Raw genomic sequence first — 19,618 nt, forward strand, 5'->3', positions numbered from 1 at the left:
TGAGGCTTGATATTACTAGTATCATTTAGGTATTTTGTAAATCCATTATCATGAATTATGAAATCATCAACTCATCTAGTGCTTCTGGACATATATCCAAAAGATGCTCCACCATACTACAAGAACACGTGCTCCACTATGTTCCTAGCAGCCTTATTTGTAATACCAAGAAGCTGGAAGCAATCCAGATGTCTCTGAGCTGAAGAATAGATACAGAAAATGTGGTTCATTTACACAATGAAATATTATTCAGTGATTAAAACAAAGACACCATGAATCTTGCAGTCAAATCGATAGAACTTGAGAATACCATCATGACTGATATTACCCAGAGCCAGAAAGACATATATGGTATATACCCACAAGTATACATTAGCCATAAAATGCAGAATAACCATACTACAATCCACAGATTCAAAGAAATTGGATAATAAGGAAATCCCAAGGGAGGTTGCATGAATATCTCTCAGAAGGGGAAACTAAACAGTCAACAGAGGCGGATGGAGAAAGTGAACTGGGTAGCAGAGGAAGTAAATACAACAGGGATAAAGATCAGCTATGGGTAGAGGTGTAAGGGTGTGACAGATCTGAGAGTGAGGATGCAAATTGAGAGAGACATCTCTGGTGACTAGCTGGAATCCTTGAATGGGAAAGAATACAGGGAGTCTATGGGGTGACCGTAGCTTAGATTCCTAACAGACAGCAATGTAGAGACTGAAATGGCCACCTCCTGTAGTCAGGAAAGACTCCCAAAGGGAGGGGGATGTCAAGCCACCCATAAAACCTTCAATTTAACATTTTTTTCCTGCCCATAAGATGTGCAGGGGTAAGTTGGATCCTATACTGAGGGAACAGCTAATCAATGCCTGCCAAAACCTAAGATCTATCCCATGAGAGAGAGCCAATCCATGACACTGTGAATGATATTTTGCTCTACTTGTAGACAGGAGCCCAGCCTAACTGTCTCCTGAGAGGTTTTATCAAGCAGTAGATAGATGCAGAGGCAGAAAACTCAGAGCCATACATGAGATGGAGTACGGAAAGTCTTGTGGAAGAGTTGGGGGTAGAAATGAGCAAGTTGGAGGACTCAAGGATACCACAAGAAGGCCCCCCAGTATCAACTAACCTTGGACCATGGGAACTCACTCCTCTTGTGTCACCAACCAGGGAGCATGTAAGAGCTGGACCTAGACCCTTTATACATCTGTAGCCATTGTGCAGCTTGGTGTTCTTGTGGTTCTGGAACAAGTGGAGTAGGGCTAACTCTGTTCCCTGCCATTGTATCCCCTTCCCCCACTACTTGAACTGACTAGATGGGCCACAGTGGGAGAGGATATGCCTAGATCTGCTGCAATTAGATACCCCAGGGTAGGAAGGAAAAGGGGTGGGGGCAATGGAGGGAGGGATTTATAAGGGTGGAATGGATGAAGAGGGGTTGTGATTGGGATGTAAAATCAATTTTAAAATTAATATTAAAATATATCATATTGAAATAAAGATAGTTATAATTTCCCTATGCTTACCATTCTTTTGATTTTATGTTAGTTGTATTCTTGAAAGTAACATCATGTTTGCTTTCTTCTCTCAGCTTTTATTGTGGATTGTAGGACTGACAGAGCTTAGTTGATAAATATCATTAGACTAAGCCAGTTTGCTGTGTTTGTTGGTGAATTTTATTTTTTCTGAGTAGATACTGAATGTGGGCAGATCCTTTCTATTCACCAGTTGATATAATAAGATGATTTTTATTCTCTAGTATAGCAGTACAGTAGTTTGTAATAATTTATTTCTGAGAATTGAACCAGACTCATATCCAATCAAATGCTCTAATGACTTCAACAGGAACTCTCAAAAAAATTACAAATAGTCAATCAATTTTAAAGTGTTTGACATACTGAGCCATCAGGGGAATGCAAATTAAAGCTAAAACTCCTTTGAAATTCTGTCTCACCCCTGCCATAATGGCTCATGTCAAGAAAATAAATAGTAAAATAAAAAAAAATGTGGTGAGCTGTTTTGGTGGTGTGGAGACATAGTGAAGTGGAAATTTTATGGAATTTCTGAGGGAAGGTGACCCTAGTGAGTACTTCTATTAGTACAGGATGCAGAGCCTGAGGTGACTATCTCAGGAAGCCCATTAAGGTTTCCAGTGGTAGGACTGGGATGTTTTTGTTTGTGTTGTTCACTAAGGTAGTCCTCTGGAAATCCCTAAACAAATCAGCCCGATGAGAGGTCAGAAGATCACTCTGAAAACTGACTGCATGGGCCTCTTTACACAGTTCACTGACCGCACTGAGGTTGTGCTTGGGCAGGAATGGAGCCTTCAGTCCTATGGTCTGCTCACTTTGGAGTAAGAAGGCACTTATTAGACTACTAAAAGAGAAACCTGGACCCAGTCACAAAACCCTCCACCTGGAATCTGTCATGCCTGCAAGATGCGTGAAGGAATGGTAACACAGCATTTGTGGGAGTGACCAACCAAGATCTGGTTTAACTGGTGACTCATGTCACTGGAGTCCATGTACTACACTGCCTGGATGGGCAAGACTAGATAACTCAGTGACATGGGATAGAATTAACTTGACCGGCAATTAACTAATTAACTAACGAACTAACTAAATAACCACTGAATTATTCCTAATGATATTCTGCTATGCTTATAAATCAATGCCTTATCAGTTGTCCTCAGAGAGGCTTCTCCTGGCAGCAGATAGGAGTTGGTAGAAACAACCACAACCAGACATTGTGCTGAGAGTGAGCATGAATTGGAGCTCTCCATCAGGTCTTTCCCTCCAAGAGAACATGGCCCACCAAGTCAACTAAGCAGAGATCACAATGGATTATCAAAACTGAAGTGGGAGACTCAGGGCCTACATGGGTCTGTAATATACGTTATATCCTCTGCATATATGTTACAGTTGTCAGTTTGGTGGACTTTCTTTTGAGGGGATTCCTAAGTGAGGGAATCCGTGTGTCTCTAACTCTTTTCTCTACTCTTGTGACACTTTCCTCCTTTCTGATTGCCTTGTCTGGCCTTGCAATGAGCACTGTTGCCTTGATTTATTATATCACTTTTTCTCATGTTTGGCTATTGTCCCTTGGGGGCTTGCTTTTTTCTGAAGAGGAAATGGAAGGACAGGGGATATGTAGGAGAGAGTAGGTGTGTGTGGGGTAGTTGAGATGAGGGAAGAGAGGGCTAACTAGGGTCAGGAGGTATTGTATGAGAAAATAATATATTTTAAATAAAAAGTAAAAACATACAAATAAATAGAAAACATGAATGTACTCCAATTTTTTTTTTTTCGAGACAGGGTTTCTCTGTATAGCTCTGGCTGTCCTAGAACTCACTTTGTAGACCAGGATGGCCTCGAACTTAGAAATCCACCTGTCTCTGCCTCCCAAGTGCTGGGATTAAAGGCCTTCACCATCACTGCCCAGCGTACTTCAAACTTTTAATAAAACAACCAACAAATGAATATAAATAGAGGATCATGCTACTATGAAAGATAAAAATCCATAGAAATCTAATATTTCCATAACAAGCAACAAGAAATATGTGGGTCTCATTTCCTATTTGACAATAAAAATTCTTTATCAATTTTTTTTTGTTATCAATAAAGGATAATGACATTATTTAATAAAAAAGAAACAGGATGAAGATGCAAGAAAATAAGAACCCTTAGTAACTTTGGTTAATGTGTGAACTTTTGTAACTACTGTGGAAATACTTGTGAGTGTTTCTTAAAGCAACTGCCTTGTGACACATCTGTAACTTTTCTGGTCTTTATGTTCTACCATAGAAAAACTTTACACTCTTATTTATTGTTGCCTTCCTCATAATACATAGAAAAATTAAAGTTGCTTACTTGTCCAACAAATGACAAATGACACACACATGTATATGTGTGTGTTGTGTATATTTATGAACATGTTAATGGACTTTTATTCACCTGTAAAAAAGAAATTCATAATAAGTCCAGGAAAATGAATGTAACCAGAAATAATTGAATTAAAACCAAGTAACCCATACCCAAAATACAAACATCACGTTTATTCTCTTACATGTATCGTAGATTTTAATACACACACACACACACACACACACACACACACACACACACACACAGAGGAGTGTTCACAGAAACCTAGAAATAAATCATGAAATGAGGAAGAGTTCTTAAGTGGTAGAAGGAAAAAAGCAGGCAATATGTTCTATATGACACAAAATCTGGGGCAGGACTGCAGGGAAGAAGAAGAAATCAGTATGGGACAAATGGTGTGATGGGTAGGGTAGTTGGGATGACAGACAAAGATCAAGACAACCAATGCATCAATATATCATAATGCAACCATTAATTTGCATACTTATTAAAAAATAAACATAAAATAAGCACTTTAGGTTTAAGGAATAAATTTTCAAAAAAATTTAAAACACATTCATTAGTAATGTCTTTACTCTTCTTGTATTTTATCTCTATCTATAAAAAAGGAGAATCAGGATAAATATGGCTTTATAGGAAAAGGGGGGGGTGTTTGAAAACATTGCCTTTCACCATTACCTTTCTTAAATATCCATCATGTAGAAACTAAGAGCAAATTTTATTTCTGTAGATGTGATTGTCCTGCACATTTACAGATCCTGCCCTTGTGCAAGGTAAGGCGATCTCTGTGTCTACATGGGGCCCAGGCTAATAGAGGCTCCTCACTATGCTAATAGAGGCTCCTCACTATGCTAATAGAGGCTCCTCACTACTCTTTTGCAACCTACTGGCAAACCTGTCAGCTTGGGTCATGTGGGACCTACCCTGTTACACAGAGTTTAAACCCCAGTGCTCTGGCACAGAACATATTATTTTTTTTCTAAATGTTAAGGTCACATAGCAGGTAGTGACTTCTGATACTGATGCATCCACAGAAGTAAGGATAAAGCATTTCTGTCTCCTTGGTGTGTGAGGAGGAAAACCATAAAACCTGAAAACCAGGGATTTCCTGCAACTTTTTCCCCTTGGGCTTGCATTCTTGATTTTCTGGGCACAGGAAAAGGTTATTCAGAAATTTATGTGTTTGCACAGCTCTAGAATTTATTTTTCTGTACTATCAATTCCAGGCTAGGAATAAGCACCAGAAGGTGATTATCCACTTTAGCCAGGTCTACAAATTTAAATACAGTCACTTATAAGGAAGTTTGCAAAAGTACCCCATAAAGTTGCATTTACTACCACAGAGGTTTGCTATCATGCATGACAAAATTAAAATTTTAGAACTGCAAATGGGCTGTTTATCAAGTTTATTCTCCAAGTAAGTTGTTTTAGTCTACTTTCATATATTAATATTTTAAGTGTTTCTGCTTAGAAAATGTATTATATTTGAGAACATAATAACATTAAATATTCAGAAAAGCAGTGTATAAGGTCATTATAGATATAAGCATTTTAGATACTATAACATTATCAAATCTAGTTATGCATATAGATAAAATTTCTGTGTTTTAAAAATTTTATTCCTTCTCAAAAATATAATGGAGAGGTAAAACCTTTGTTTGTTAATCTCCTGTGTTTTAGGATGTAACAATGACAGTATATGTGGTAGCATACATTTTATTGGCAAACTTTCAGGATGTAATATGTGATTTTTCCAGTGTATTATCAAAGCAAATATGTGTTTATTATTGTTTGTATTTCATCTTGGGTGTATAAGGAAGACAGGCAGACAATGTAAATGACTTTGGGAACATGAACATAATTGATAACAAGTGATAAATGGCATCTGCCTAAGGCAGTCTGTGTGCCAGGTTCATGGACTATGGAATCTTTAGTATAGGACTTGTCTGTACCAGTACAGAGTTCTTGAGCAATGCACCCATGTAGTGCTAATAGCTACTATCTTCTTGACAAAAAAAAAAATCAATATTCTTTCTGTTAGCAATCCTTATTCCCTCAAGAAATATTCCTTTCTCCTCTCCAGAAGTGTTGGACCATGTACAAGACTGAGAAAATCAGACAGAACAGTGTTGGGAGAATATTTTAGTATTATGCTTCTTTGTCCTTCCTCACCTGCCAAAGGCATTCTCTGATTGGTTAAATAAAACATCCATTGCCTAGGTAAGAAAGGATAGGCAGGACTTTGTGGCAGCGATAGTAGTTCTGGGATTTTGTCAGCCATAATTAGCAGCAGCAGGGCAGGGCTGAAAGGGAATTAACTAACAAGCCACATGGCAGAAATCATATCAGTATTAACAGGTTAATTAAGCTATGAGCTAGTTGAAAATAAGCCTTGCTATAAGGCTTATGAATTCATAAATAAACATAAGTCTCCCAGTCATTATTCAGGAGCTGGTTGTCTCAAAGGAAGTCCAGTTTTAAATGGTGTCCAACTTAGGTGGTTATATATCCAAGCTTAGAGCCTGAGGAAAGTGTCAGGTGTAAGGCACAAGCAAGCACTTTTTGGAACGCACTATTCTTCCTAGGAATGCAGTCTCTGAGTTAGGCATACTATAGGGGCAAGAAAAGACTAGACATTGACTGCTTAGGATGGAAAAGCCCCTGCTGAGCAGCAAAAAAAAAAAAAAAAAAAACAACAACAACAAAAAAAACAAACAAAAAAACTTCACAGCTTCTGCTTCTTTATTTTTTTATAATTTCTTACTTATATTCTAGATGCTCTCCCACCTGTCCCCGTCCCCAGTTCTTCATTACTTCATTACACCCCTTCCTCCTTTGCCTCTAGGACAGTGCTTCCACAACCACCATCTCCTTTTCCAAGATATCTACAAAATTGGGGTGACATTGTCTCCAACTCAGGCCACACAAGGCAGTCCTCTGCTACACATGTTCCTGGGGCCATAGACCAGCCCATATATGCTGTTTGGTTGATGGCTTAATCTATGGGAGTTCCGAGGGGTCTAGGTTAGTTGGAACACTTGGTCTTTCTATTTAGTTCTCAATCCCTTCAGTTCCTTTAATCCTTCCCCTAACTCTTCCATAGAGGTCCCTGACCTCAGTCCAATGCCTGGCTGTGGGTATCAGCATCTGTCTCAATTAGCTTCTGGTAGAGCCTCTCAGAGGACAGTGATGGTCGGCTCCTGTCTGTAAGCACAACACAGTATCAATAACAGTGTCAGTGTTGGCACTTATGAGATAGATCCCAAGTTGGGCTGGTCACTGGATCACCTTTCCTCCCATCCCTACATTTTTGGTTTTGTTTTGTTTTGTTTTGTTTTCCATTGAATTCCAGGAAGTCTTTAATCTTTTTTTTAAATTTTTTAAATTTCTTCCCTGACAAAGATAGCATTGAGTAGAGAGCTATTCAGTTTCTATGGGTATGTGGACTTTCTGTTACATTTGTTGTTACTGAAGTCTACCCTTACTCTGTGGTGATCTGATAAGATGCACAAGTTTAATTCAGTCTTCTTGTATTGCTTGAGGCTTGTTTTGTGTTCAATTTTGGAGAAGTTACTATGAGGTGATGAGTAGAAGGTATATTCTTTTGTTTTAAGGTGAAATGTTCTGTAGAGATCTGCTAAATCCATTTGGTTCATAACCTCTGTTAGTTTCACTGTGTCTTTGTTTAGTTTCTGTTTCATTGACCTGTTCATTAGTGAGAGTGGGGTGTTGAAGTCTCCCACTATTATTGTTTGGTGTTCAATGTGCATTTTGAGCTTTAGTAAAGTTTCTTTTTTTGAATGTGGGTGGCCTTGCATTTGGGGCATACATGTTCAGCATTGAGAGTTTATCTTTTGGTATTTTTCCTTTGTTGAGTATAAAGTGCCATTCTCCATCTCTATTGATAACTTTTGGTTGAAAGTCTCTTTTATTAAATAATTGATTGGCTACTCCAGCTTGCTTCTTGGGATCATTTGCTTGGAATACATTTTTCTAGCCTTTTACTCTGAGATAGTATCTGCCTCTGTTATTGAGTTGTGTTTCTTATATGCAGTAAAATGCTGCATCTTGTATGCATACAAGTCTGTTGGCTTGTGTCTTTCTTTGGGGAATTAAGTCCACTGATATTGAGAGATATTAAGGATGGATTATTGTTCCTGTTATGTTTGATTTTGTAGGTCACATTATGTGGATCTGATTCCTTTTGTTGTGAGATGATTAATATCTTGTTTTTCCTTTAGTGTAGCTACCCTTCTTATGTTGGAATTTTCCTTCTAGAATTCTCAGTAGGGCTGGATTGGTAGATAGATATTGTTTAAATTTGGATTTGTCCTGGAATATTTTGGTTTCTCCATCTATGTTGATTGAGAGTTTTGCTGGGTATAGTAGCCTGGCATTGCATTTTTGTTTTCTTTGGGTCCTCATGACCTTTGTCCAGGCTTTTCTGGCTTTTGATGTCTCTGTTGAGAAGTCTGCCATAATACTTGACCTTGCTTTTAATTTTCTTTGTTCTATGCATTTAGTGCTTTGATTATTATGTGACAAGAGGATTTTCTTTTCCAGTCCAATTTATTTGGTGTTCTATGGGCCTCTTGTACATTTACGGCCATATCTTTTTTTAGGTTAAGGAATTTTTCTTCTATGATTTTGTTGAAGATGTTTTGTGCCCTGGAGCTCGGAGTTTTTGCTCTCCTTTACTCCTATTATTCTTAGGTTTGGTCTTTTCATTCTTTCCTGTATTTCTTGGATGCATTGGTTAGAAGTTTTTTAAGCTTTGAATTTTCTTTGTTGTGTCAATATCTTCTAAGGTATCTTCTACCTGAGATTATGTCTTCTGTCTCTTGCACTCTGTTGGGGATACTTACATCTCTAATTCTTCACCACTTTTCTAGGTTTTAGATTTCAAGGGTTGCCTTTATTTGTGTTTTCTTTATTGTTTCTATTTCCCCTTTTAGGTCTTGAACCACCTTGTTAAATTCCTTACCTGTATGATTGTGTTTTCCTGAATTTCTTTAAGGGATTTATTTGTTTCATCATTAAGGAATTCTGTCTCTTTACCCATGTTTTCCTGTATTTCTTTCAGTGAACTATTTTAATCCTTCTTTAAGGACTCTATTATCTTTACGATATAGGATTTTATGTCAGCATCCTGATTTTCAGATGTGTTGTTATGCCCAGGGCTTGCTGTGGTGGGAGACCTTGTTTCTGATGTTGCTAAAGTATATTGACTTCTGTTGCTTACGGTTTTGTGCATGCCTCTGGACATCTGGTTATCTCTGGTGTTAGCTGGTCTGGGTGTCCCTTTCTGGACCCTGACTTCTATGTCACTGGGTTGCTTCAGGTCTCCTGAGAGGCCTTTAGCCCTGGCTGAAGCAGATCTTCTGTGAGACCTTGAGGTTATGGGGTCTTCAGAAGAGCAGACAAGCTGATGATTTGTTGCCCTGTGTGCAGCCAACCTCCTGGGAGGTCTTCAGACTGTGGTATCTTCAGAGGGTCAGACAAGTTGATAATCTGCCCCTGTGGTATGTGCAGGCTGGGAGGAGAGTGGAATCCAGGATGGTAGAGGTGTTGGGAGGTGATTGGTCCCAAGTCTATGGGGCTCCTCAAGGCTCCCAGTTGCTGCAGTCATTTGGGAGGGTTTCTTACCAGTTGTCCTGCATGCAACAAAGCTCCTGGGAGGCCTTCAGACTGTTGGGTCTTCAGAGGAGCAGACAAGCTGGTGATCTGCCCAGGCAGAAAGCACAGGCCAAAAGGTGTAGAGAAATTTTAATGAAGTACCATAGCAGCTCTGACTGGAATACAGACATGTCCTAGTTCACACCTTTAATCTCAAAAAACATAGGAGAGATTAGTTAATAAAAGAAAGCAGACAGGTTTGAAAGTGATATCTAACTGAGGGTCTCACAAAGTGATGAATCAGAGAAAATATTGACAGGATGAGTCAGACATATGATATGCCCAATTCTCATGAGACCAGCAAAAGAAAGAGAAGGTATTTAAAAGAGCAGTGTGGAGAGAAAGTGTGAGGAAGTTCTGTTCAGTCAGTGTGATGAGAGGCAGTGCAGTGGAGTAGAGTTCTTGGCAGTTTTTACAGAGACAGTTTTACAGAGACAGGTTAAAGAGAGAACAAACCAGTACAAGTGAAGGCAGAATGAGGCCAGATTAGAACAGATTGCCAGAGTTAGTTTTTATTTGCATATATTATTATTATTATTATTATTATTATTATTATTATTATTATTATTATTATTAATTGGCCTATCCTCTCTGTGGCAGGACAAAATGTGTTTTGTGGTCATAAACAAAATTTTCAGATGCTTTTCAAATAGATTTGATTCCAGAAGAAAGAACCAGATGCTAAAGCAGTATACAAGACCAGAAGAGATTTTTTTCCACAACCCTCAAAGATGAACCCAGCTATCCTTCCCACAGGTTGATTTTGGACTACAGGAAACACACTTCTGACATGTAGACTAATTAGGTGATTGGTTTATAGTTTTTGAAGTAAAGAAAATTTCAGGAATTTGTTATATAACAATACAAACTATATACTACTAAATCAGAACCTTTCAATTTCTCTATGCAGCTCATATTTATAAATGTAAACATTTGGTATAAAAATATGCAATCCTGGGTTGTAGACTTGGCTTAAAGGGCAAGAGAAATATTGTCCTAATAGAAAATCCACATTAAGATACAGCGCCTATATGTTAGCTCAGAACCATATGTAACTCCATTCAGTTCATGAAATAGCAGGTTTCAAAATCCATGCCAAGGCCAAAATTCTCTCTGCCTATAAATCAGGATGTAGCTAGAAGTTACGCTCTAGCGCCCGACTGAATTCCTCTATGCCCCCCACCATCATGATGACTCTTTGAAACTACAAACAAGCCCCAATTAAATACTTGATCTTATATTAATTGCCTTGGTCATGGTGTCTCTTCTCATCAACAGAACAGTTACTAATACCCTTAGCCTGTAAATTGTTTTATATATAGAAATCAGTAAACCATTCAGACTATAGGCTATTGGTGCTTCAGAAAGTATACAATTTGTCATCTGAAATGGATGTAAGAACGTCCTATAAAGTAGTTAAATATGACATTAAATATTTATTTAAATAAGGTATGGTACCATCAAAGGTTTTTTTCCAGAATCATTATGTTTTATAGAATTATAAATTTTGAAGTTGTGTTACATTTTTCTATTTCGTTTTTTATTAATTATTTTTTTACAATCCGAATTTTATTTCCCCCATCCACCCTCCAACTGCTCCACATCTCATACCTCCTCCAAACTCACCTGTCTCCACGTGTATGTTCCCACCCCCCACACCTCCTGACCTGTATCTTAATGTGGGGCCTCCAGTCCCTTGAGGATTAGGTGCATCATCTCTGAATGAACACAGACCAGGACGTCTTCTACTGTATGTGTGTTAGGGGCCTCATATCAGCTGGTGTATGCTGCCTGTTTGATGGTCCAATGTTTGAGAAATCTCGGGGGGCAAATTAATTGAGACAGCTGGTCATCCTACAGGATCGCCCTTCTCCTCAGCTTCTTTAAGTCTGCCCTAATTCAGCTACAGGGGTCAGCTGCTTCTGTCCATTGGTTGGGTGCAAATATCTGCATCTGATTCTGTGAATGTTAGGTACCAGATTCTAATCCTCTGTAAAAGCCATTAATGTGTTTACCTGATAAGACATCTCTCAAGCACCACATTTGGATACTTTATTTATTTTTCATTGGATACTTTCTTTACTTATATCTCAAATGTTATCTCCTTTCCTGGTTTCTCCTCCTAAACCCCTCTATCCCCTCCCCCTCCCCCTGCTTCTATGATGGTGCTCCCCTTCCCATCCACTCTCACCTCACTGTCCTGACATTTCTCTTCACTGGGGCATCAAGCCTTCATAGGACAAAGGGTCTCTCTCCCATTGATGCCAAAAAAGGACATCCTTTGCTACATATGTAGTTGGAGCCATGGGTCCCTCCATGTATATTCTTTGGTTGATGGTTTAGTCTCTGGGAGCTCGGGGGGGGGGGGCTCTGGTTGGTTGACATTGTTGTTCTTTCTGTGGGGTTGCAAACCCCTTCAGCTCCTTCAGTCCTTTCTCTAACTCCTCTATTGGGGTCTATATGCTCAGTCCAGTGGTTGGCTGTGATCATCAGCCTCTGTATTTGTCAGTTTCTAGAATAGCTTCTCAGGAGACAGCCATATCAGGCTCCTGTTAGCAAGCACTTCTTGGCATCCACAATAGCATCTGCGTTTGGTGTCTGTATATGGGATGGTTCCCCAGGTGGGGTAGTCTCTGGATGGCCTTGTTTGTTTGTTTGTTTGTTTTTATATGTATTTGTTGAAATAACTTTTAATATATTGCATGAGGTTTCCTGAAGCAAAAACATACTTCATGAAACAGTGATATTGTTCTCATACAATATTACAAATTATAAATAATAATCACAAATAATTACATATATAATACAAGTAATCATGTTACATATAAACAATATAATGAACAATGCAAAATTTCAATCAATGATACTAGAATAGCTCCATAAGATTCCATATTCATACTATATTTTATTTTATTTTTGAGGCATTTTTATTAGGTATTTTCTTCACTTACATTTCAAATGCTATCCCCAAAGCCCCCTATATCCTCCCCCCTCCCTGTTCCCTAACCCACCCATTCCCACTTCCTGGCCCTGGCATTCCCCTGTACTGGGGCATATGATCTTCGCAATACCAAGGGCCTCTCCTCCCATTGATGGCCAGCTGGATGCCTTTATTTCAGTCTCTGCTCTGCATGCTGGTACGATTTGCTGAATGAAGCAGAGGCAGGAGGACTGAGTTCGAGGCCAGACTTGGTTACATTTGAACATTTTAATTGGAAGTTTTCTTATAAATTTTATTTTATTTATGTTGAATAACAGATACGGTGGTTCAATATATAATTCCTCACCCTTTCTCATTCAGTTTAAATTTTATTTAAACTTTTGAGATAATATTATATACTAGAGAAACAAATATAGTTTTGCAAATATTGGACCATAAAAATGTGTAACTTGCCTATAGAGACAAGGGGATTGATTTTATTCTATTGGGATTTTGCTAAATATTTAAGGCATGTTAATTCTCATAAATAAAATCCTGTATTTAAGTAGACCTATTAGGATGCCTGTATGGATTAATGCATTAAGGTAAAACTCAGAGAATACAAGCATTGCTGGTATCACAGTAAAGGGTGAAATCAAAGCAGTTCCTCTCGGAGTAATTTGACTGAAGGTAGGGCCAAATTTGAATTCTTCTCTTCTCTCCATTTATCTTCCATCTGTCTGTAGTTTGTGAATACTAGTATATCTGTTGTCTTTCTGTTATGTGTGTGTGTGTGTGTGTGTGTGTGTGTGTGTGTGTGTGTGTGTGTGTGCCTGACTCTGGGCCTGTCTCTTCCACTACCTAACAAAGGGCTTTGCTCTCTATATAGTCAACAGCAAAAACACCTGACATCGTAAAGGAACAGAGGATTGTTTACAAACTATTAACAGACTTCTACATGAAGTCGTATTACTTTTTCTAACTTACACAGAAATATGTCTTACAACAAATATGTGTTATTAATCAATATCTAAAATTTTTTCAACATTTATGATAGATACGTGCTGTGTAGTTGGCTCCAACTTGAGGGTGTATTCAGCAATTGATTACAACACACTAGTTATGGTCAGGTAATTGAAAGAGCAGGTAATTGAAGATTTATTCTATACAGTAGTTTAGATTGTAAAGGCTGATTAGATGGGAAGTTCCAGGTATAATATGGTTCATAAAATTGTTCCTTGAAAAGCAGTTTAGAATAAAGAAGTATGAGTACACTGGGTGAAAGCCAGATAATTACATCAGCTTAGCTGATCTCAAGATATGTTATTAGTTTTTGCCTTGAAAACTGTCCAAAGTTCAATCTTTGGGGGATCAACATATATTTACCTAAAATTGTATCACTACAGATGATGTGGGGAGACCTGGAAAGGGGATAACATTTGAAGTGTAAATAAAGAAAATACCCAATATAAAAAAAAAAAAGAGAGAGAGAAAAAAGGTTGTAATACCAATAAGTAAAAACAAGTTTCTGACAAGTGAGTTTTAATAATTTATGTTTTAAATAAAACCCTAAATTCTAGTAAAATGTAATTTCATTAGATAATAAATTTGAAAGTCTTGGCAGTGATTCTCCAAATCATTAACATTTAGTAGTGCCAAGTTCATGATGTTCACCGGTTACATACTAGATAAACACTTGCAAATTAGCAGAAAACAGTTTGTTTCTACTTCATGTGAATCTTTTAATTCAATTTAGAAATTTTTTATTGTAACTAAAATGGATATGATCCACAAATGAATTAAGTGAAGTAATTGAATTTATTTCCATTTCTTAAAAATATAGTATTTGGTTTTTTGGGGGTTTTATTTTGGGCATGAATATAAATATGAACGACATTTATAAAAATCATATATTTAAATTAAGAAAGTAAATTATTTTTAATGTTTAACCATGGATAAGCATTTTCTCCCAATGTCTATCAGTCTGTCTGTGTCTCTGTCTCACACACACACATGTACAAATACAGACACAGACAAGGACAAAAACACTAAACACGCACACTTAATCTTGCTTTTAAAGTTCATCCCCCACATAGCAGCTGTCATCTCAGCATGGATTTCCACACTCCACAGAATTATTTAGTCATGGATTTTTGAAAATGTTACACATTGTAACTACTCATTCAAAAATCATAATTTTTCTTTGCTTGTTTATAATGAGTATTTTAAGCACTGCAAAGCCCAGTGATATATGAAGCCCAATATCTATAAAAAAAATCCAATGAAAAATCAAATCAAATAACTTGTTATTCTCTGGTCTAGAATATTGGGGTATATGTGCACTCTAGTGCAAAACTATACTTTGAGAATAAGGAAATGAAAAAAGTCAATAAGTGAAAGTACAGTGGATTCCATATCCATGTAGGAAAATACCATTATGAATCCTCTTTGTTTACCTTACATATACCAATAAAGTTTAAAAGTATGAAATGATACATTGAAATAAAATGTAGGCAAACCACATGGGAGGAATAGAATTGTTTTTGATGTGTCATATTTTTTCTCTTTTACTTTTTGTTTTGCATGAGACTGCTTTGTAGGAGAAAAGGGAAATATTAATTGTATTGTAATACCAAGACCCTTTCCCCACAATTCTCTTTTTTGTCCCAAGATAAGTGATTGTTTAAAGTGATATTAAATATCCATTTCTGGAGGATATTCTTTACTTATGTGTATGTATTGTAAAATTTTCTCTTCTATTCATTAGTAATTTTTGGATTATACAACTTGCTTTATTTTTAATCAGTTGTCTATGTTTAATTTTTTGTTGAAATTTACAGTCACTGAAGTTTAAAAGATGATCCTTTCTTATGGAATATTTAATTCTTATTTTTATAACACTGCTAGCATGTTTTGCGTGATTTAATCCCACATACAAATGATTTTTCCATTGGTTTTTCAGAACTAGAACTAGAAATTACTCATGCAGAGTAATTTATAAATATTCTGATAATTTAAAAAACGTACATATTTAGGAGTATTTCAAATTCAACCTAAATAAAAATTATGTCATGAGGCATTCAGTTTTATCTATAGCTTTCTAATTTCATCATCAACATACTAATTTTGAACACCAAGCTGGAATTTGTACACATCCTAAAGAATTTATTTGGATCCAATTAAACTACCAGAGATTTTTGCCTCAAAGACAAAAAGAAAACTTTCTCCCTCTGTAGTGAGCAGTATAAGAAACTACTCAGACCCTTTCCGGAGTGAAATATAACAGGTGGTGAAATTATTTTTAGGAAAGAAATACTCATATAAAGTATGTGAACATTGCCCAAAAGATATATGGCAATGGAGATATAGTTATGTAAGGAACTCTACCTAGTTTCAGCGAAATAGAGTCCAAATACCTTTACTTCCTTTGTCCTCAAACCCAAACTCATCATGACAGAGGCTCCATTTTCCTGGGAGGTAGAGACAGGATTTATCTCTTTTGGTATAATATTTGAGGATTCAAATGCCTCCAAATCATGGAGTGTATTTTATCAAATTATCCTTTATATCTATTCTGACATCAGGAAAGACTAGAAGTTTTTGCACCAGTCACACTTACAGACTCTTCCTTAGGGAAATGCACCACTCCAAAGAAACAGGCGATGGCTTTCTTTTACATGGCTAAATGTGGGGGTATAGATTTATAGCAAAATAACAGGTATAGAAAGACAAAGAAGAACAGCTTTTGTGTGAACTTTATTCATTTGAACCAAAGTATGGGGAATTTCTAATATAAAGTTAAATCCAAAAGCAATAAAGATTTTAGTGGTAAGAAATTATCACAAAGCAAGTAAGCAAATAAGAGGAGCTGGTAGCTCTATGAGAGCAATCAATAACAGTTTCTAATCCATATAAAAAGGCAAATATAGAACTACTCAATTTTTGCTCCATGGAGAAATAGGACAGTTGAGTACTCTAGATTAGCCAAAGATCAAAGGCTGACATAAAATTCACCCTGTTATGGGACAATTTAAATAATCTTAACTTATTCTACCCTTAAGATTCATTACAGAAACTGAAAAAAAAGACAAAACCACAAATTTCAAGAAACTCTAATCAATTCAAGTTCTTATTTATCCAGTTCAAAGTGGTGAGCCATGAAACCTTTTACCCATAAGCAATAATGGTCTCTGTGAGTTTATTATATTCTTGATTTTTATGCTATAATTGACATATGCTCAGCACATGAACGCTCAGACATTACGGATTAGTTTTTAAAAGTCTTGACAAATAATTTTTTTCACAATGACCATTAGTGACATAGATGATCAGCATTTTCTTGTCTTGAAGCCAGGATATTATTATGTTTTGAATTTTGAATCAAATATAAAATAAAGTCATAGCACAATGCTATTGACATAAAACTTCTGAGAGCAAATCTTTTTTAGTTTCTATTGGAGTGTACACCATAACAGATAAAATACGCATGTAATTTAGATTTATGAGACTCTAAATTAAATTTCTGAATATTCTAGAGAATCATGAAATTTAAATCAAATCTAATGAACAAAGGTGAAGTTTTATACACAAAGACATTTAGTAGTTAAAGCAATAAGGAGAGTTTTTCATGTCCATATCACCATGGTAACAAATTCTCTCCAGTGATAGACAATAGATGAGTTTCTAAATTTAGTAATATTGAGATATGGTTATGTTTTTTGGTTGAAGAAATGAAAATGATAAATCGTTGAATTGAAAGGAAAATAACCTTTAATATTACATATAATGTAAAATATTAGAGAGATTTCACCAACTAAAGTAACATGCCAGTTCATGTATGATCTCAGCGAGACCAGTATAGAGTAGCAGTGCACAAAGCATTTGGAAGACAAAGCAAGTTTGCAAACAACTATTTATTTTATTAAGTCTCAGTTATCATTAGATTAATAAAAAGAATGCCTTTTTGAAGGCAGCAAGCTTCACAGAGGATCATGGTCAGGATCCTGTGAAGCAGAAGCTACTCTACCTCCAGTGAGCCTGCAGGGCTTTGCTGAAGGTTGTGCTTTCTGTGGATGAGGTGGAGAAGAACCCTAATGCCATCACTGAGGAATATCCCCATATCAATGACATGAAGGCAGTACAGTGTCCAGGATGTAGCTTCATCCTCCTTGCTCTTCATCTTTTTACGGCTCAGCATCAAGTCCATGCTGGAGTGTAGTACCATTGCTCGTGAGCATATGGGGCAACTACTGCACTAACTGCTCTCTACTGCCCAGTACTATCAAGGGCTGTATGAAACACTAGAATAGGCTGAGGACATGAAAACTGATATCCCTCATGTATGGCTTTACCTGACAAAACTGGTAACACCCATTCTCCAGGAAGATGGGGTGCCCACGGGAGTGCTCTTCAGGGAAATTACAAAGCCACCAAGACCCATGGGCAAAGCTAATTCTTTGTTGCTGGAGATCCTGGGTCTCTTATTCAAGATGATAGATCCCAAAAATGTTGGGATGCTGTGGCAAGAGGCTGGGCTGAGCTGGAGGGAATTTCCAGCAGAGGGCCAAGACACTGGCTCATTTGTGGCCGAAAAGAAGGTGGAATATACTTTGGGAGAAGAATTAAGCTCCTGGCCAGAGGGCATTTGCCTTTGAGGAGCTTCTCAGGCAGCTAGAGAAGCTGCTAAAGGACTGCGGCAGTAATCAGGTGGGTTTGACTTGCGAGAGGCCAACCGGAATGAGTAGCTGATAGCATCCAATACGTTGGTTCGAGCCCTCATGACAACTGTCTGTTATTCTGCAAATATCTTTCAGACTCCTCTCCTACTAGATGATCAAGTGTTGAGAGTGCCAACAAGACTGCTGCAGAAATACCTGGGTGGCAAGCAGAAGGAGCTACCAGCAGCACACTATGCTCTCCAGGCCCTTATAGTGATCTTAGAACAGCCTGCCAGCCTGCTCCGGATGTTCTCTGATGCTCTATAAGATGAAGATGTGGTGAAGGAAGATGCCTTCTGCAGCTCGAAGAGCATCAAGGACCCCGCTGAACAGCAGGGCAGGGATGTGGCCCTTAAATCTGTCACAGCATGCTTCCCTTGGCTTCCTGGGGCTGAGGACGACTAGTCTGGTCACAACTGATGGCGAGTTGGGGACTTGGATACATGGATAGCTTCGCCAGCCAGCCACCAGTACTGCAAGGGGTGGCAGCAGCAATGGCGGCAATGGCAGTGGGTACTTGTAGTGCAGTGTATCTTGACCTAATTAATAAAGTGTCTGATGAGGCAGGGTGGCTTGAGGCTGCCTGCCCCTCTCTCCAGGATGCTACCAAGTGACTCTCTCCTCCCCCCAGGGCATATATATATATACACATACACATATATATACACATACACATATATGACTTTATATATGTATGACTATATATATGACTTTATATATATTTAAGATTTAATGTATAAATTTAAGATATATATATATATATATATATATTATATTCTTGAATATATATATTCTTGAAATTTGGTGTGTCTTTAAAGGGGGAGGGTTTTTTTTTTTTTTAATTTTCTGAAATCATTCTTTGGGCTGCTGTCCTAACTGCTGGGGGCATATGCCCCAGCCCTTGCCCAACCCAACTGCTGCCTAGTCAGGGGAAAGGGAGGGGCATGGTACCTGTAACTATTAAACATGAATTCAATTTAAAAATGCCTTTTTGAAGATATTTGCCATTTAATAATATGGTTTCTATTGAGTAGAGTAAAGTAAATGCTTGACTTGTGTTTATACATTCGTATATGTTTAAGAAAATCTAATGTATTGAAAACATATAAATACGACATACAAAAAAAATTTAATTTCAATAATATAAATAGGAGCAAAGACAAGTTTCATCTTTTGTTTGTCTGTTTATCAATTTATCATAAACTTGTAAAAATTTATGATCTGATATGGTTCACAGATATTATCCAAACAGAAAACATTTTCTGTTAACCATAAATAGATGTATATACTATTCTTGAATGTATCTTACAAACTCAAAGCAGATGGGAAAATTTTCCATCCATTAGATATTTGGCATTAATAAATGTATTTAGTTCCTCATTTTAAATATTACTAAACATGATTTTTCAAATGTTATTAATATT

General features: G+C 37.2%; 1 pseudogene; it reads left to right on the forward strand.

The window, feature by feature from the left end:
* The first annotated feature begins 2,435 nt into the window (after window positions 1–2,435).
* LOC110317879 lies at window positions 2,436–18,614 on the forward strand (annotated as a pseudogene).
* The last annotated feature ends 1,004 nt before the right edge of the window (window positions 18,615–19,618 follow it).

The sequence above is a fragment of the Mus pahari genome, chromosome 3 (genome assembly GCF_900095145.1).
Source record: "Mus pahari chromosome 3, PAHARI_EIJ_v1.1, whole genome shotgun sequence".
Classification (NCBI taxonomy): Eukaryota; Metazoa; Chordata; class Mammalia; order Rodentia; family Muridae; genus Mus; species Mus pahari.